General features: G+C 37.4%; 1 pseudogene; it reads right to left on the reverse strand.

The window, feature by feature from the left end:
• Positions 1-12,080: 12,080 nt before the first annotated feature.
• On the reverse strand, positions 12,081-13,355 carry LOC148021944 (uncharacterized; annotated as a pseudogene).
• Positions 13,356-22,099: the final 8,744 nt, after the last annotated feature.

The following is a 22,099-nucleotide window of genomic DNA, read 5'->3' on the forward strand; positions in this document are numbered from 1 at the left end:
ACAACAAAAACAAGGCATAGACGCGCATATTAGATGCGCAAAGTGGGGTGCATCTATCATTGCATCTATATGCATGTGTAAATAGATGCGAATTTTACATCTATATATCCGCGCAAATAGACGTGAATATAGACGCGTCTTCAAACGCGTAATTATTTAACCACTTGAAATTGGACTTAATATAATAAAAAACCCAGAGTTAATAATTATTTTTGCATTGCTCTCTAATGAATGGCAGTTCCTCCAGTTGACAAGCCTGATATAAGTAATTAGCGGCAAGCGACAGAAACCTTATTATACAATTAGTAGCAAGAATTGTATGTATCTCGTAATTTCTCTACTTGAAGATGATAAAAAATACTTCATTTTTATTATGGAAAATTCAATTTAGCTTTAAACTTGACTATTGATTCTTGAGTATGCACGTGTGCGCATGATATTTTCCATAGAATTAAGAATACACATTGAATCATTAAGCAAATTAAGTATGTTACAGTGAATGATCCATCTAATCTTCAATGACATCAGCCCTTGCTAAACTATCTACTTCTAGGTCTATGTTACCAAGAGGTAACGAAACAAATAAGTCTATCCCACTATCAAATGTGTTGCTATATTTCTCAATAACAACATCAATATCATCAATCACATTATTGTCCTCTTCTGCGTTTCCTTGAACATCCTTGCGAGGTTCATCTTGTACTATATCACGCATATCATCCATTATGGTGTCATCATGTACATCATCATTAATTGTTGGATTGTCATCTGCTATCTCTATGTCGGTAATATTACCATATATTGGTTTTGAACGATTAGATATAGGGATGACATACCACCATCGGTTATTATTTACCATTGGATGATACACAACCTGTATTTGAAAAACATGTTGAGAGAGAGAGAGAGTACGAGAGAGATACACAAGACATGCCCCCAAAGAATGATTCATATTGATGTAGAGTTAGTATATATAGGCGAGACCCAAGTTAAGTGAGAGATTATATATATAGTTGTAACATCCCCACTCAAACAAAGGTCTCTGGCTGTGAGTGAAAAAACCCTTGGGGAGAACAAGGGAAAAACTCGAGCCCCTACACATACCTACGATACAAAAATGATTTACTATAAAGTTTTCTTGAATACAATGATACATGCCTCAATCAGTGAGACAAGAACTTGAAACAATACCAAGTGCATGTCTTAATGAACTAAAGCGAGCTTCACTAAGAGCTTTTGTGAAGATGTCTGCAACCATTTGATCACTAGGACAATGCTCCACCATAATGGAACCTTTCTTGACTTCATGTCGAACATAATGATAATGAATAGCAATATGCTTTGATTTACTATGTTGTATATAGTCTTTGGTAAGACTAATAGCACTTTGGTTATCGCATCGAAGAGGTGTACTAGATGATGAAGGATGTCCCAAATCTGCAAGTAGTTGTTGAAGCCAAACTAGCTCGCGAGCTGCTAATGATGCAGCAACATATCGGCCTTAGTTGTAGAAACCGCAACACATTGTTGTTTCTTGCTGGACCAAGAAACCAAACATCCATTTACAAAGAAGCAATTCCCACTTGTAGATCGCATGGATAAGTGTGAACTTGCCCAATCAGCATCTGTATATCCAATAAGGTCAAGAGAAGTTGAAGAAGATAAAGAAGAATCCTCTCGAGGACGATAAATAAGACCAAATTTCTTAGTACCCTTGAGGTACTTAAGAATACGTTTTGCAGCACTCCAATGAATAGTGGAAGGGGAAGAAAGATACTGTCCCAAAAAATTAGCTGCAAATAAAATATCTGGTCTTGTGTTTAAACCAATAAATTGAAGACAACCAACAAGATTAGCAAAAGGTTGATGAATGGCTGATTCTTCATTGCGTGTTGTAGATGTACCCTTGGTAGAGCTTGAAAGAATGGGAGTGTTGGCAGAGTGCGCATTTGTCAACCCAAACTTCTTAACAATATCATTAAGAAACTTCGTCTGGCGAAGAAGAAGAATGCCTTGTTGTCGGTGTCGTTGAACTTGAATACCCAAACAAGAATGTATCTCATCAAGATACACTATTTCAAATGCAGTCGATAAAAGCTTATTCATAGCATCCAAGAAAGCAATATTATTTGACACAAGAATAGTATCATCAACATATAGAGCAAGAATAATAAAATATTTGTCATCCCTTTTGATGTAAAGATTTGGGTCAGAAAAACATGCCACAAAACCTTTAGATGTGAGGAACTGATCAATCTTAATATACCAAGCACGAGAGCCTTTCCTGCAATCATAAAACCTTCAGCTTGCTCCATATAGATTTCTTCTTCAAGATCTCCATTGAGAAAATCCGTTTTAAAATCCATTTGGTGAATTTCTAGATCAAATAGTGTTGCAAAAGCCAAAATCATACGAACAGTTGTGGAGTGCACAACGGGAGAAAATGTTTCTTGATAATCTACTCCTGCAATCTGTGAGTAACCTTTTGCAACAAGTCGTGCTTTGAACTTATCAAATGAGCCATCAGCTTTGGTCTTGGTTTTATAAACCCATTTACATTTGATAGGAACACGATTTGGGGGGAGTTTAGTAAGAATCCATGTACCTTTGGAGATTAAAGAATCATACTCAGCTTGCATAGCTTCTTGCCATTGATCCCTTTGAGATGAATTGATAGCTTCCATATACGATATTGGATCCTCTTGGTCAGACATAGCATCATCAAAGACATCATATTCAATAGAATAGAATCCATGCTCTATCTCAATAGGAAGATCGACATAGATCTCCAAATTTTCATCAATCTTCTTTGGAGGTGAAGGAGGTTTATGATCATCAGAATTAGTAGAATCACAAAGCAAGTAAGGAAATGCACTAAGCAAAGACTGTGTATCATCTGAAACATCTGACGACCATGTGCCACCCGTAGTCTTCTCATCAAATATAGCATCACGACTAATGATAACCTTTTGAGTAGAAGGATCATAAAATTTGTAACCTTTGGAATGATTTGAATAACCAAGAAAAATAACTTTCAAACCTGGAGGATTGTCCTTGGGCACATGAATATAAGCAATGCAGCCAAATGTGCGAAAGTGAGATACTGAAGGTGTCTTCCCTGTCCAGATTGTTATAGGAATTTTACCAGCAAGTGCAGTAGTTGGAAGATGATTTTGAATAAAAACGGCTGTTAGAAGTGCTTCAGTCCAAAACTTTTGAGACAAACCAGAGTGTATAAGCATGCAACATATAGCATTAAGAATAGTGCGATTTTTGCGCTCAGCAACACCATTTTGCTGAGGAGAATAAGGAACTGTAAACTCATGATGAATACCTTGATTCTTACAAAAGTCATCAAATAGATTGGATACATATTCACTGCCATTGTCACTGCGAAGCGTCTTTATAGAAAATCCAGTTTGAAGCTCCACACTTATCTTGTATTGTTTAAATATAGATAAAGCCTCAGACTTATGTCGAAGAAGATAGACATGTGTGTACCGTGAGAAATCATCAATGAAAGTTATAAAATATCAATATTGAGACTTTGAGGCAGGAAAAGGAACGCAAATATCAGTATGAACCAAATCCAAGAGAGCACAAGAATGTGATGAAATAGAAGTGTGGAAAGGCGAATGATGGTGTTTTTCAAGTGCACAGTACTCACATATTCCCATACGTGGATGAGATTTAAGATCCATATCTTGCACAAGACCATGACAATGAAGATCAAGAATTTTGGCAAAATCGGAGTGTGCAAATCGTTGATGCCATAATTTGCAATCTGCATCTCTAGGGGCAGTAACAACATTTGCAACTGTATCATTCAATGATAGCTCAAATAGATTACCATGTCGAGGAGCCACTGCTATAGTATGCCCATCTTTCTCTATACGACATTGATTATAATCAAAGCCAATAAACAAACCAAGATCAACTAGACGAGCAACAGAAAGAATATTTCTTTGCAAATCTGAAACATGAAGAACTCCTCTTAATATTCTGGTGGATGAAACAGTCCCCAGATATAAATCACCCACTCCTTTGACTTGACATGTCCTATCATCTGCAAGATAAATAAACTTCTTGATAGGAAGAGAATGATAATTGTGAAGCCACTGCGATTGGTATGTCATGTTTCCAGTGGCACCTGAATCAACGATGAATAGAGAACCATCATGAACATGAAGTACCTTTTCTGGAGAGATATCATGATGGACGAAATTGAGCTCCTGATGAGTATGATAATCATCAGTTGTAGTTTGTTGAACAATATAAGCTCGAGAACGTTCTTCATCATATCTATGTTTATAACAACGATGAGATGGATGATCTGTATGTGCACAATAATCACAAGGAGGAAAATTTTTGGACGAGCGAGGTTGCTTTGTAGTAACTCCATGCTCCTCATCATATTGACATGCCCAGCAATCAGAAGCCACATGGCCTTTCTTATCACAATAAGAACAATGTTTGTTAGGATAAGCAAGATGAGAAGATTTACTACCTTGATTAGGGCGTCCACCCTGCTGAAAACGTGAAGCGGGATGCTTGCGAGCAACAAAAGCAGCATCAAAATCCCTTTGTTCGCGAGTGACCAAAACAGCATCAGATTTTTTCAAATGATGCTCATGATGTTGAGAATATTCAATAAGAGATATACATGCTTTGTCAAAGTGGATATCATCCTTGTTAGACAAAATATTGATGATATTGTCATATAAAGGATCTTTGATGGTATGAAGAAGTTGAGTAACAATCTGATTTTTAGCAACAGGAGTGCCGGCAGCACCAAGCTGATTGATAATGTCTTTAAAAGCCTCGATATGAGAGTGCATACAAGTACCAACCTTATATTGAAGATTCTTCAAACAAGTTTGGAGATATAAAATTTCGGTGACCGATTTATTCTCAAACGTTGAGATAAGATACTCCCAAATAGCATGAGAGGTTTCCAGATGAAAGAAATCCAACATAAGTGAGTCAGGAAGTGCAGACAATATATAAGGACGAGCCGCTTTGTCACGATGAATCCAATCAGTATGATCAATTTTCCATTCTTCAAATAATGGACCATCAGTAATCACAGAATTGTTATTCATCACATCAATAGGTTGAACTGGGCAAGACAGGTCGCCCAAAACAATATCAAATAATTCGTCACCTTCAAGAATTAGCATCATCTTTGCTTTCCACCCAGGAAAGCCTTGTCCTTGGAAGAAGGGAACTGAACGTTGGCCATACGGATATCCGTTAACAATTACGCAATTGGCCATGCCTGTATGTTGAGAGAAAACAAATAAGATGAGATCGCAGAATCTGCAAACCATGATCAAGACGAGCGTAGTTGAGATGCATGACAATCAAAATAGGGATATGCACGTAAGAACGATGAAAAATATTGAGTGACTAAAAAGAAAGCCCGAAATAGACAGGCGTAACGTGCAAAATGAGATGACGCATATAAGAAAAATACTATTTCGATCGAGCAAAGAACGTGAACAATAATAAAACATCACTAAAATTAGCAAGATGTTTGCTTGTCATAATCAACATCATTAACGAAGAAGAGCAATTAACAAACTGTAATTGGGGATTAACGAACTGTAATTACAATTACAGTTTTAAATAAAGAATCGCAGATTCGAGCAGAATTGCTGTCTTGAATCCTGAACTGTCATAACTTTTGATGCGAAACTCCAATTGACAAGCGGTTTTGACAGGATTCGAGAGCACGACGAGAGCGGTTTTGTTTTTAAAGAAAAAATTAACTAATACTTCTAATTTGAACAAGTTCATGTATCAAATCATCACTTGTGCAAAGAATTCAATCAAGTATAAACAATGAAACAACTTATCTTCCTTATTGTTGCTACGCATCCATAGCTCTGATACCATGTTGAGAGAGAGAGAGAGTACGAGAGAGATACACAAGACATGCTCCCAAAGAATGATTCATATTGATGTAGAGTTAGTATATATAGGCGAGACCCAAGTTAAGTGAGAGATGATATATATAGTTGTAACAAAACAAAAGCAAGAAACTTAAATACTTATTATATTGTGTATATGTATCACATGTATACATATAAAAAATTTAGCTTTTGCATATCATCTGGCTTCGTAGAGTGACCTTCTCCCTGAACCGGTTACGAAAATAGATGGTGTACCATGTTGTCCAAAATCTCATCCTCTACAACTTGATGGGGCATTTCATGAGGGCTACTATCATGGTCGTCAGTCTCCACTCTTCTTGAAGACTATGCCTCCTCGCGTCGACGTTTTGCAGCCTCTCCACGCCCGAGAGGGAGCATCTGAGGATGTGGCACCGCATCCTGCTCAACCACAAAAGGGAGTTTCATGTACGTTGATATATATTGAGTAACATAGACTAGCAATCTTAGTGTTTAAAAAAACAATGAATACTGGTGATTTTTCTCGGTCCCATTCTCCATACATGCTGAGGTGTGACATTGCAACTCGACATGCTCGAAAAATATACCCTCGACAACGATTACACATGCATTTTATTTTTCATCGTAGCCATGCATCTCGATTATGAATACGTAATGTTTCATCCTCACTTGAAGATGTGCTCTTTGACTCATCAGCATGCACCGCACTAGGTGATGAGGACGACATGATTAAACCTAATTCATGACAACATCAAATTTGTTATTCATATGTTTATATAAAAACTTCAAGCTGGCGTATTAATTATTCTAAGATCTCAATTTTAAATACACAAAACTTATCATAAATACATAAAAACTTATGATAAAAACTTACTATCAAAACTTATCTTAGATGAGAGATGCCATGCAAAACATAGATTGGCATAACAGAAAGGGCGAGATATGGTGAAAGTAATCTTTCGCAACGGATGAGAAAGGGCTAAATATTTCAGGTTGAATATTTAGAGCATATCTCGCCAGAAAGGCCGAATATTTAGAGTATACCTTGCACATAAACACAATATTAGTGAATTTGGGAATTTTTCAATTCTCATTTTTTGAATACTAAAAAGGTGGTACCCGGATAACATGCCCATAAGTTTCTCGGAACCATATGATGTGACTGATCATCGAAAAGTACTTGAAAAATGGAATCTATTGAGCTATAGAGCACTCAATTTGGAGTTATCGTGTTCAAGTTATGACAAATCCAAAGATTTGACCACTTGTCCCAAACTTATGGGAATTCCCATATTCCCCAATATGGTGTTCTGATAAGAGAAAAGCGATCTTGATTCAGAGCATACCTCATGCAAAACCAAGACATGTTCCTCTTTCAAAACCAAGGTGAGGATTCCACAAAGCCCTTACTATCAATCGCACCCTAGGTCCTGATGTCATGAATCTAGATAGAACAATTATAAGCACTAGACAAGCAATTACAATAAATTGAAAAAATCACATTTCAATATACTATATAAGCGGCCATATTCACCTATAGTACTAGGCAACAAGGTGCACCGTTTGTGCTCTCTCTCTCTCGTGTCCAAGCTTGGTGCCAATAGTCAACGTTGCTAACCCTAGCTGCTACATCTACCTACTAGCCAAGAAATACACACCACTAAATTTCTCCCCAAAAAATTCATCCTTCTCAAGAAAAAATGTCTCTTCCACACCCAAAGTTCTTTCAATAGAGAGGGAAATATCACTCTTTACCTTTTCTTTTAGGACCAAAAAGGTGACAAGTGTAGCTTTATAACCCTCTACTTATTTAAGTTATATTTCAACAATGGAGTATAGTTGATGAAGAAATCTTCCTAAAATGCCTTCTTCATTTTTGTGATGGATTGGTGCATGGATGCTCCTACCATCATCTCATGAGCCTTCAATTATGTCTCTGTAGTTGAAATTTATCACTTTGTTGATTATTAATATAACTCCACAAAAGGAAAATAAGAATCTTTAGGACTTGAGAGCAATACCTCTAAATTGTTAAATATATAGTGTGACTTTCTACCCATTATATTTATAATATCCCTATGGCTTTTGCAAAGCTACATTATAGATTTTACGCTTGCTCTCCACTTCTGAAAGGGATCAAGTTGTACTAAAGCCATTACTTTCTATGCACTCTGCAATTCCTTTACAAAATTTTGTTTGAAGAAAAAGACATGTTAAGTTTAAAAGGACTTAGAGATTTATAAGTCTTTCTCTCACATACTAACCCTAGGGGGTAATTAGTATTGAGACATAATCCAAGGCATAGTACTCCCCCAATATTGCATATCTGATGCCAAGTGATACCCACTTATCCATCAGCACATGGCGCATGCATCTTGTCTAGTCTTTATCCCCTCCATATCTCTCCAATGTGTTTATTATAAAACATAAATTGATGATGGACTTGTCATGTCATTTGAACAATATAATACAAAATCACTTGCATCTTTTTTCTTGTTTTTTGGTAATGCTCACTCCATATCCACATATGCATGTTTCTTTATGCTGAACCCTCCTTGAGAAGGCCCTACCATGTTAACCTAATGGCTTCTTCAAACACTACTAGGTTTAAAGCATGAGACTAGCAAGTAGTCTACAAAGTCTAATAGTCATGGATAAACTAGTGATGGGTAAGACAACCACTCTTAACAAATCTTGAAACATGTAAACCGAGTTCATGGTTAGATTTCATGTGGCTATCACCAAACATGACATGGAGCAAGGTAGAATAGATCATCTTTATGCTTACATTGTGTTTGCTCTCTACTTGTGGATGATGATTTGCATGTATTTTTAAAGAGATTCCCTTATGGTAGAAATAGATACTTGCATGTGAGGTTGTACAATGCAAGAGAAGCCCAACCAGGTTCAACCTACTGAAACACTCTATTTGTCTTGCTTTCAGAAGACATTGTCCATTATTCTGTTAATGATTTGCTACAATTACTAGTTCTCTTTGTATCAACCTCTTTTCATAGTTTGGTCACCTTCTTCACGATGGTCTTCTTTTCAATGCAAGTTTAGAATATCATTTGCCTCCCTTGAAAGATAGTAGTAGCCCCTACTCAAGGTTATCATGGACCCACCACAATCTGTTCCTTCGTGTCTTATCCAAGAATAGGTCCCCCTTGTTTATCTTTTTGAGTCGCCTCTAGCGTGATGATGCATAGTGGAATTATCATACAACTAGCAAGAGGTTGAAAATTTGTTGAAGGTTCAAATAAGAAAGATATACCTCAACTATCTACATATCAGTAAAGACATGCAAAAAATTAATTGTTCAATATATTAGATGCAGATCAATAGCAACTATAACTATATTGCGTTAGATGTATCCTCATCGCCAAGTTGGATTGTACTTCTGATAATCATAAGTTAGACAAGATTTTAGCCCCCACAAGCCAACAAGTGTGATTTATGAATAGACTTGTAATGGTGCTCTATCTAGTCATTGCTAGATGTACTAGGCTATGAAATAGACTTGGAATGGTGCTTTGTTGGTTAGACATACTAGGCTACGCATGTAAATAGCCAAAGTTGACTTGTGGACTTGATCACCTTGAGAAACATTGTTGGCTTAGGAAGGTTTCATAGATGTCCAAACGAGCAAACACATTAGAATGCATAAATCAAAATAAATGAAAGGCAGATCAAACATGATTTGGGTGTCTTGCTTTCAAATTTCTTTGGATGCTTGCATGCATTAGATTGCTGGCAAAGATCAATTTAGTCTAAATAATTTACGATACCAAGATTAGAAAGTGTGATAAAAATCAATGTCCCAAGGCAAATAAGCTAGTTTCTCAAGGCACATGCATTTTGAAAAAAGCACAAAAATTTATGTGTACGAGTAAATGCAAAAGTCTAATTTTAGCAACATGAAATGCCATAACTTTTAGTAAGTTTAACATATTTTTTTGGGAGACTAGTTATGTTGAAGTTTCCCATAAAGATAAATTTAGTAAGTCAGCCTCGGGTAAGTTACTCATGAATATATGTGTGTATCATGTGGGTTCAAAATAAGGTAATTTTAAAATACTATTTTTATACAATTTTTACATACAGAAGGGTGTAATATAAAGGGATTCTTTATAGATTGAATAGAAAAGGGTTATGTTCTATTCATAAAAAATGTATAGATAAGGATATTTATAAATAGGCTTTGAATGCACGTGATGTAGAGGATATACATATAGTAACTTCCTCGAGGTTAATGCCACTTTTATGACATTGCACTTTGTGCAATTTTTAAAAAAAGAGTCATTTTGATCTCTTTGGAAATGCAAGTACATCAAAGTGACTACTTGCTTTAAAGCCTAATTTGTATGGTGACTATTTCCCATAGTTCTAGAAAAACAAGCGAACAAAATATACCTTGATATGACCATCTATAATTCCCTAGTATAAAATATAGGGAATGGAACCTCTTAGTTGTATAGCATGTTATTTCCTACTATGATATGTGGAGAATTCGATTCCTAGCTATATATCCTATAATTTCATAATGTAAGGTGTGGGGAATGGAAATCCCTAGTTGTATGTAAGGAATTCATAAAGGCATACCTAAGATTAATCCCTACTATAAGATGTGGGGAATGTAATTTCCTAGTTATACGTAGGGAATGCATTAGTTTGAACGTACAAAATATTAGAGAATTTCCTAAATTCCACAAGTTTTCCTGTATAGGAGCTATTCAAAAGCTCCTTTTGTAGTAGTAAGATTTAAAATTTTAAAAAAGTCATAAAATTACAATTTTCAAGGTAGGACCATCCAACTAAGATTGATAAAACCAAATGATTTTTTAAATAAATAAAACTAATGAATAGTATAATACTATCCTAGTAAGAATGTGTAAAATGATTTCTTTTTAATGTTATCATGAATTAGACAATCTTATTCATCTAACAAAAAATATCAAATCCTAACTACTTGTTGCAAACGTGTTTCAGGGTCAGCATCACCACGCCCCTTATTCTCCATGGCAATATGTATGAGATCTCACATGGTTGACATGACCTTGATCTAAATAATGGGACCAAAATGTTGGGTAACACGTGCTTAAGGTATTGGGACCATTTGATATACTCTTTTTCCTTAAAGAGCTTTAATGCACAAAAATCAACAACAACTAGAGATTAATTAATACATAATGCATTATAGAAAAACTAATGATTGAAAAAAAAGCAACATGACTGATTGGGCTATTGTGAGCAAATAATCTATTGATGAGTGTAGTGAGACTTTCTCTCTCTATATATCGAGAAAATGAATATGGATATAATGTTGAGCATATGAGATGGTAGGGTTCATATGAGATGAAAATGAATATGAAAATAATGTTGAGCATACTTGATCAAGAAAAATCCATAATTCTAAAAAATCATAATTTTTTCCAAATAAATATGAAAAGGCCAATTTTTCCATTCTTGATATTTTTCGCTAGAGGGGCTGGTAGCTACCAGTAAACTGGCACCCTTAACCTAAATCATTAGGGCCTTGACCAATGATGCACATTGTAAATGCTTGAATGCCAAATTTTGAAAATGATTAGGGTAGAAAGCAACCATGTAGAAACTTTACCTTTCAAAAACAACAACCGTCATTGTAGGAAGTTGGAAGCACGTGCGCACCACCAAATCGACATGAGCAGGGCCATGCGGACAAGGCAACATGCTTTAAACTTTATGCCCAAGGTTGGGCTTCAAGACAAAATCAATGACGCTTTTATTCTTTTTTGTGAGCTTCATTTTGGTGCCTTTGCTTTAAATTTAGGCATCAACTTCCAAGAAGCTCACAAGAGATCATTCTTAGATGAAACTTAAGAGATAACAACTCTTAATAGAAGATGGTAACGTCCCATAATACACGATTAACAAAACAAGTATAAACTAGTGTGGAAAATCACAATAAAAACTTTGGTTTCATATTCTTTAGACCAAAAGAGTTTCCAAGGTCTATTCTCTTGTACATCATAGTTAATTGATAAAGTTCATCATGATAGAAAACAAGGTGAGCAACAAGTAAGAACTACAAATCAAGTAGTCTCCATGCCTTTACTAGCTCCCATTTCTCATAGACAAATGCCCCCAATCAATGTTTTTGATGTCAGGGCCAATAAGAGAAATTCACATTAATGCCTCAAGAGTCACCACCTTCAATAGTTGGTGACGATTGCTTTTGATTATATTGTGCTTAGAGAAGCCTCGTTCACATGCTATTGATGAAGTAGGAAGAACTAAAAGAATTTGCGATAATCTCATCAAGTTTGGATATGTTGCTTGCCAATCAAAATTGTTGGAGAAAACATGCCATGGATCCTTCATACTCATTCCCTCACATCCAAAATATAGTGTGTCAGTGAATGCGTAGATTTCATTTTTGCATCCTTGAGTATCTAAAATAGAAGCACTAAACTTTTGTAGTAACCTGTCCAACCATAGATTGACCTTATTTTCTCTTTCTTTTGGGTCATGTGGAAGATATTATGGAGAGAATAGTCTTGTTGCACCAAAAACATACATATCTAGAAACCGCTCATTCACACAATCTATGATCTTTCCAACAAATTATTTTGCAAGTTGAACACAACTATCAACATCACCCCTTCCATTATTAATAGCAATACGTGCTTTATCTTGTCCAGGCATTTTTGTGAAGAGAAGTTGATGTATATATTCTTCTCCATTCTCATTTACATGCCATACTAAACCATCTCTTGTGTCATTCATAAACTTGAGAAGATATGATGTACCTGCTCCGAATGGCCGTTCTAAGAACTTCCTGGTAAGAGATCTTATTCTCACTTCGATGGTAGGAGTGATTGTTGTGATATCCAAAGCATCTTCTTGAAACTTTTTATTTAGGAGGTTTAAGACCTTTAGGACATCAGCAAGCATACAAATACAAAACAACACTTTGTAGATCCTTAACTTTTGATACCATGCTCGTGCGCTGTCTTTCCAAAATGTCAAAATGGCAGACATTAGCTTGCATAACCTTTCCATTATGTTACCCATTGCCAACTATCTAACATCATGGATTTGAAGTACTTCCAAAACTTGTATATTCATTTCTTGTAAAAGACTTTGGAAAGTTGTATGACATAAACTTGATGCATTTATCCAAGAGTACACCTTGTTTGCGATTTTGTCAACATAAGAAAGGTAAGGAAAACACTTAGCTGCATCAACAATGGCAAGGGCTTCTCTATGAGGAATACATTGTGTGCTAATAAGATGAGGTACTTCCCTTTGTAGTTTTGCAACCAAGCCTTCATAACAACCTAACATTGAGCTGTCTCCATCAGTGGCGATGCCAACAAGACGTTGTATGCTGAAACCAATGTCCTTCAAAACTAGCATGATAGCATCAAACTTTGTTTGAGCAGTGCCATCAACAACCAAGATTAGTCATGGAATTCTACTTTGCATGTACCTCTTCCCTCAGAGGATAAGAATGAAAAATAAATGATTAAGTGCTTTTCTAAACCCCTATCAGTTGTTTCATCTACCATTAAGGCATAGTAAGGACTTGACAATATCTCTTAAAGTTGCAATGTATATAGATGTTCTTATATAGAGAAAGCAAACTCCTTACCAGCCATAATGTTAGTATAAGATGAATAATCATGATAAGAAGGCATTGATTCCATTGCCACTGCATAAGCCAACTCACAAATCTTAACAAACTTTTGGATTGCCAAGTCTTCTTTTGCCACAAAGTACATGAGTTTCATTACTGTAGTTACTCTCTCCTTATTTCTATCATTAATTGTTTTCACTTGTGTGGATACTTTGATTCCCTTTACATTAGCATCATGTCTAGCTTGTGCCCATTGATGCTCCTTAGAGATGACATGTTTTCAAATTGCACTAAGCTGCATGGTTTTACATCCCTTTCCTTTTCCCCATGGTCCTTTGATCCTAAACTTTTCACACCACTCACATTTCATATACTCATTCTTTCCCTCCACCACATGTTTTAAAAAAGGATATTTTCTCGTCCATTCTATTCGAAATTTTCTAGAATACTATTTTGATGTTGTTATGGAGTCTTCTGTGTTAGCTACATTTTCTGAAGTGCTACCTCGCATATCAAACATTTCTACATCACCGTCCATTTCATTATCCTCATCTTCATTTTCAATCTCATTGTCTTCATCTTCATCATGCTCTGGAGTATCGCCAAAGAGTTGAGGATGAAGATCTAGATCGACATATGGATTGTCTTCTAGATAGACATTAAGATCTATATTTGGATTCACTTCGAGGTTGACATTTGGATTAACTTTTCCCTTTTGTTTTCCCTTGCTAAGCATATCCAAGAAGCTTGTTGACTCATCTGTTAAATAGTAAAAATGAGGTATTTCAATAATGGTTTTCACAAAATTTACTTTTTCTCAAATAGTTCGACTAGATGCATACTTAGAAGAATTAGAACTCATACCTTGATTTTTTTTGGATGGCTTGTAAGTTGCCTAGAATCCTCATAGAGGATAGATATACTCACATCATCAAAAGCCTAGACACCTAAAGTGACTCAAGAGAGGTGAAAAAAGGCAAAATCCAAGGATTATGAGAATTTAGAAAGGCTTACAAGTTATAGAAGTTGACCTCGGGTGCTTCAAGAGAGAGCCTCAAGGCTCAAAAGGTCGTTGTGCCACTGCCTCCTCGTTGTGCCACTGCCTCTGTGCCTCGGCGAGTCGGCCCCCTACTATGCACGAAGGCTTCTTTCGTTGTCGCCTGCACAAATCTGTGTAGTCGAAGTGGCTCACCGCCCAGACACCATCATCATTCTCCTCCTTTTGTAAATCCTCCTTCATATGCCTATGCCCCTGCGCTCGCAGCTTCAATGCCTTCGCCTTGGAGTGACGACTCGACACTCGTTTCACCGGTACCAGTATGCAAGATGACTTGTTTCGCTGCTTGCACTTGCACAAATCTGCACAGCTGAAGTGGCCTACTGCTCAAAAACCATCAGCCTTCTCCTCCTTTTGCAACTCCTCCTTCATATGCCTCTATAGAGTGCCCCTGTGCCCGCAACTTCAATGCCTCTGTCGTAGCTCGCTGCATCAAAGTGACGAGTCACAACTCGTATTTTATGGAGCAAGGTGTCCTTGAGCCTTCCTTTACAGCTAGTGTAGAGCTCAGCTCTACTTATTGGATATCAAAGCGTTAGAACATACTAAGGTAGAACGTGCAAAATGCACAACCAAGACAACAATTACTGGTCCCCTATATCTTTGAAGCCTGCCATTTGAAATTTGGAGGCATATATGCGAAGATTTTCTGCAACTCATCATGTCTTATCCCTTGGCTTATCTTGCTCTCTTGATATCACCAACAACAACCTACACAATTAAAAAACAATGTTATCATAATCAATATATGGTTTAGGTGAAGCATGAAAACATAACTTTACAAAAAAAGATGTTAGTTAAAAAGCATATATGTTCGTACCAGTAAAAGGGAATCATAAAAAAATTTGACAAGTGGACAGAAATACAACTAGTCCTATAGCTTCATTTCAAGCTTTTGGAATAGCTCAACGTACACCAAAAGGTATATGCATACGTCTCCATAGAAAGAGGAGTCCATTTCATTCTCAAAAAATTATTGTACTCCTATCTCTTCATCTACATTATCCATGCATCTCTTCTTGTAACGCTCCAAGCCCTCCTTGTCCTCCACATCCCATAATATCAACTCCTCTCCTTACATACTCTCTTGGTCTATACTGGGGATATTACTTTCATCATAGCTCAAGCATTATAAGATGTTGATGGCACAACATACCACCAATGAGGTTGTAGGGGGTTTGGATAGAAGATTACATGCTTAAAATCACATATAAGTCTGTCACAAGGAATGAAACAACATTTATGACTATTTCGTGTTGTGAAAAAATTAACAAACAAGGTCATATACATTTGTCCAATGACTTGGCAAGACAAATGTACCGTGTAAATCGTTCCATCTTTTCTGTAAATCTACCTCCGAGAATCTAGATGGATCTATTTGAATGGTTACTACTGCTCCTTCCAATACCACTTTACAACAGTGTACATCAAATATGATCATGGAGAAGCTACAATAATCTACAAAAATAACACATTGTAAGTTGCCAAAATACTCCATATTATCTACAATAGTATTTGGATATGTGGCTTCCTGTCCACTTTCTTGTTGAAACTCAACATGACATCACAATCCATCATGGAACACATTTTGTCGATATGCTCAACTTGAAAATATCACTTGTGTGACCACATATTGCATTGTAGATTTTGTACTACTTTTAAAATGGCTAGGTTAGTAGTTCTATATATATCTAAATATAACAATAAAGAAAGAATGTGATTACCTTCAATTGATGCCCATGGATGCTAAGATATCTAATTCGGTTAGAGAGAAAGCATCCATACCATTACCTAATGGGTATCGATTATCTCGCCTCAAGATGCTGCTTGCACTCCTAAGTGTGCAAGCAAAATACAGGTGGAACAATGCGAGTGTGACCGAGTTATTCAGGTACCTTCTACGTATGCTTCTTTGATTTCTTTTCATCGGTACCATTATAAAAAACAATTATGTTTTTGCAATTTGTTTTATGATTTCCTTTTAGGTTGCTAACGTATCATACATTACCACTTGAAAATACCATACTTGAGTCTCTTGATGATGTGCGACATGTTTTACCAAATCTTATATCCAATATCACTACAACAGAAACGAGGAGTCGTTGCATGAGACTCACACGGCTCATAATATTTCCAACAAAAATATTACACCTTGGGCCTGTGGTGAGCAATAAATGTTTACACCATCCATAGAAAGATGGCCTATTGTTTGATAGTCACTTTTTTCTGACCACCTTGACTGATGTTTGCCTGCACATTGCAAATAAAATGAAAAGGCCATAAGCTACTACCTAATAACTGGCATTACCTATGGGCATCAAGAGAGAAGCAGTACCATAAGCTACTACCTAATAACTGGCATTAACTATGGGCATCAAGAGAGTGTAATATATCAAACATTGCAATTCACGCATGAACCTCTTTTTTTAGGTAATGGGCATGATTGGATGTATATACGACATAATTACACCTGGATCATAAGCTAGGACATGATATACATGTATAGGATCATACGGACATGATATACATGTATATACGACATGATATACATGTATAGGGCATATACATGCATAGGACATGATATACATTACCAACTTTACTTCTTTCTGAGTATTACAAATATACATCCAATCATTCAAAGCTAATTATATATATGTGATTTCATGCCCTATATACATCCAATCATGCCCTATACAAATGTGATTGGATAGGGCATGATGATTGGATGTATTTATAGATCAAAGGTTGACTTGTGCATTTGCAATATATATATATATATATATATATATATAGAGAGAGAGAGAGAGAGAGAGTACTGATCAATACACTCACATGTCTCATTTGTTGTGCACTTAACCTAGCCATGCATGCCAATTCATAGCATGAGTAGATTGATGTAAATTAGTTGGCTTGTGCATGTGCAAGCTATTCCAATCATGTCAAGGTGCACTTATAGCTCACATATAATTTTAGATAAGGTGGACCACATGTAGCCAATGTGCACATGTCCTCTTTTCATCATCTTTAGCCAGTGTGTCCACTTGTTGGTGACTAAAATAGATCACTATAAGGATACTTTGCAATACCAACAAGCCAAATACAAATCTCTTATCTATGAAATGTATAAGTAAATTAACTTGGTTAATTTGATGAGGCTAAGTTTTCCTTCCATGGACAGTGTGGTTGGCTATATTCTACTTCAAGGTTATAAGAACTTACAGAAGTCAATAGAGCATCCTAAAAATGGCGATACTCTAATTACTATATCAAGTCACTTCATGTACATATAATCTTTGATTGATTGATGGATAATATGCCTTTCTCTATCTCTTTCGTATACACCTTCATTGCATTATCTCTCTCTAGCTAAAAACCATTCGTGCTTTATCCACCTATTGATACTTGCATGCAATTGTAAGTGGGATGGTCTAGTAAGTCACTATATATGTGCCAATTGACCTGCCAATGTGTTATCTCTTATCCTCAAGCTTTGTTATATATGTCACCACATAGGTCAATTGATTCCCTAAATGCATGCATTGATTCCCTAAATTGTTCCTGCGCGTCTGTAAGCGCGTGTAATAGGCATTATCTACGCATATACACGCACTTACAGATGCGCCACGCAGGTATATAAAAAGTTTAAAAAAGTTGTGGCTTTCTTTTCAAACCTGTGCTTTCCTGCGTTTTTTGCACGTTTTCTGCAGTTTGAGCTCGACATCACTACTCATGTCTATCTATCACTTCATGAAGACAATGAGGCAAGGAAATAAGAGTAAAAAGAGGACAGGAGGAAAGAAGAGCCAAAGAGTAAAGAACAAGAGCCAAATAGCAAGGAAGAGAAGAAGATTCAAGCAACTTACCAAGGGAAGGGAGAAGGAGGACAAGGAGCTTGCAACCTAGCCGCCACCCGTTGGAACAAGCAAAGAAGGTGAGTTCTTCTTCTCTCTCTCAATCTTGTTTGCTTTCTTTGTCTGTTTGTCTCTCTCTTCTCTCTCTTCACATGCTGGATCTTGTCATCTATGGAGGTTTTTTTGCATGTTTTTTAAGCAAGTTTGAAAAGAAATGGTCCGACTGTGCGCGTCTATCAGTGCATCGAGATGACAGTGTAGACACAGATATAGACGTGGAAATAGACATGCTGACAGATGCCCACAGAGACACAGATATAGACGCGCACAAAGATGCAGATATAGACGCAACATGTAATATGTTTTATCTGCATAAGGTAATATGATTTTTCTCGTGTAGATGTGGAATCCTGGATCCTCCAGCACCCCATTCAACAGGGAGCAATTCATGGGGGAGATGACCAATTATCTTGGTCTCCCTCCCACTGCAGACGAGGTTTTCAGTGTGATGTCTGGGACACCTATCACATCTTTGCCTACACAGGGATCAACTGAGGTACATGGATCGGCCGAAGCACGTGCATCTGCAGAAGCACGTGTATCGAGTGAGGTAGAGGGTAGTGCACGTCGAGAGAGGAGGGAGAGTTGTGCGGGAGGACGAGGAGGTCGAGGGCTTTGTGGGGGTTGCCTAGGTGGTGGCTCTCGATCACCCTCACCGGAAAATGAGAGAGGTGAGCGTCTTTGAGGGGAGGGAAGTGATAGCCTACTTGAGGAGTGTCGTGCATGCCACATACAAAGATTGCATGATTCCCTTCAAGCACCAAAAAAATGGTTTGTGGCAAGAGGTGCTGCGGGCAGTACATAGAAGGTACCCTAATCCCGAGAATTCACAATTCTCAGATGATTGGGGACGGTTAAAGGTGAGAGACCTGCTTCATAACAAGAGGTCTCACCTTATGACGGGTGCCAAGGAGTCATTGCGGAGATAAGAGCACAGGCGCCTTGGATATGGCCAACCACCCAATTGCCATCGCAAGGAGTGGAAAGAGGCCAAGAAGAGAGCAGCGGAGAAAATGACAAGTCGCCAGCATGCAGAGGCGCAACGTATCCAGATGGCAACCATGGGATCGTCGCATTATGGATCGGGTGGTAGGGAGTCATGGGAGGCTAAGTTTGTAAGTATTATTTGATTTCTTTTTTTAAATTAAATTTTGTAATTTGTTTCACTTCATTATGTAGTGTGTTTTAATACGTTGTATGTTCAAATTGTTTTGTAGTATCATATTGTTGGTAAGATGCCTACTCCTAGAGAGGTAGGCTACCATCGAGGTCATAACCGGGCATCCACTTGGCAGCATTTCTACGAGGAGGGACTCATCACGGAGGAGCAATATAATCGCACCATGAGGATTCCACCACAAGAAGAGGTATGCTTTATTTTTTACATGAAAAGTATAGATAACTCTAATTTATTGTTTGTAATGGTATTTATATATCTTAATCCTTTGTGTAGGCAAACCTTGATGCAGTTGAGGATAGCGAAGGGGAGACTAGCAGTAGTGGTGGCGGCAACGACAGCGGCACAGGCAGCGGTGGTGGTAGCGATGATGATGCCTCTTTTGAGGAGATATAGAGGAGCCCCATGCATGTATGCCTCCCCTTGGCTTGTAATTTTCATTTTTAATATACATTACTTTTAATTAGTGCTTGCGACCATGATGTCACAAGCACTAGAACTCATAATGTAAAATCGTTTCATCTATATATATGAAATTTCGTGTTCTACATACATTGTTTTGTTTTAAGTATCCAATCTTCGAAATAATCTTTCTTTATTTTCCCTAAGCATACAATTTGATGTTGATGGGGGGAAAAAAACCAGAGAGCATGTGGCTTTCAAAGCCACATGTCAAAGCCACATGCTCTCTGGTTTTTTTTTCATACCTCTGTTTTGCGCGTCTAAATTGCAGGATAAATGCGCATCTATTCTCGTCAAAAACTTGCAGAGTAAACATGTTTTTAGATGCGTAGATACATGCGTGTATAGATGCACAATATGAATATATCCACTTTTTTATAAATATGATTATATATTTACATAGCGCATCAATACGGGCGTCTATATGCGCATCTATGTGGGCGTGTAACTCTGACTATAAGCGCGCTTTTAGACGCGATACAGTAGACGTAGAAATAGATGCGGTAATAAATGCGCCCGACATTTTTTTTCACAGTTCAAATATTGCGTCTACAAGTGCGTCTATGGAGCCTTTTTGTTGTAGTGTATGTGTCAATGATTGCGTTCTGTTTTAAGGAGAGTAAGAGATTATGGAGACATGTCCAAAGTGTGGTGCTCATAGATATCAATAGGACTTGCAAGGGCAACTATCCCCCTCAAAAAATTCTTAGACACTTTTCACTTATTCCTCGTATACATCACATGTTTTGTATGTCAAGCTTGGCGAGCTTGACAATGTGGCATGTGCAGAATAAATCCATAAATGGAGTCTAGTTAATATCAGTAAATCCACACACATGGAGCCACATTGACTCTACCTTTTCTAGCTTTGCACGAGAGCCAAGGAATCTTCGGCTTGGTCTTGCTATGGATGGCGTGAACCCATTCCGTCTCCCCTCAACTTCTTACAGTGTGTGCCCTATAGTTTTTGTTAACTATACATACTACCATGGCTTTCTACGAAGAAAGGACACATTATCCTTAGCTTCTCATTACTAGCCACTACAAAGTCAAGAATATGGATGTCTATCTCTGTCCATTAGTCGATGAGCTTAAGTTTTTGTGGGAGAAGGGGCTCATCGTGGAAAATATGAGCAAGCGTGATGGTCAACAGTCCGCCAATATATGAGCCATTTTCATGTGGACCATGCATGACTTTCCGAGATTCAAGGAGTGTTTAAGCAAGTAGACTTCCATTCTCATTGGTCATATCTATCATAATTGGTTGAAGTTTGTATTCACAAGATAGAGGTGTTGGGACAAGTTTGGCTACCTCAGACTATCATGCATATCCATTTTGTGAGCCATAGTTAGACTACCGAAGGTAATGAGCCATGAAGAAGATGGTATATCAAGGATACGCCGCTTTATTACTGGAGGGTCATGAACTGAGGGAACGTTTTCTTGGATGACCTCTAGCGACACAAATGAACACCCAAAGTAGGTATGAGCTACAAATGGTCCACACAGAGTCATAGTTATATTACCGTGCTTTGCTTGAATCTTTATATTAATTATGCTAACATCAAATTTTGTATGTTTAGGTAACCTTTGGCGATATTTGGAAAGCACGATGAGTCCAGGGATGAGTGATGAAGAGCTGCATGAGATCTTCACACGTATGTCTCCAGATCATATGATTTGATTCAGAGATATAGCAGATGAGGAGCTGTCTTGGACACTATCAGGCTATTACATAATATCTACTTCAATACGGTGTGATGCTTTGATTTCCAGTAGACGAGGCCAACGCTCTAGACTTGGGCCAGATGGAGGGGGTGGTTCTGGGGGATGCTATAGAGACGTGGATACACTGGAGCCTGCGGATGGCTCGAGATACAGGTGCTACTCCTCGCTCTCATGTAGGTTCTAGAGAGGGTGCCTCACGTGGTTGTTGTGTAGGTACCAAGGCAATGT

The sequence above is a fragment of the Lygodium microphyllum genome, chromosome 17 (genome assembly GCF_053477565.2).
Source record: "Lygodium microphyllum isolate KBCC chromosome 17, Lygodium_microphyllum_v1.1.10, whole genome shotgun sequence".
Classification (NCBI taxonomy): domain Eukaryota; kingdom Viridiplantae; phylum Streptophyta; class Polypodiopsida; order Schizaeales; family Lygodiaceae; genus Lygodium; species Lygodium microphyllum.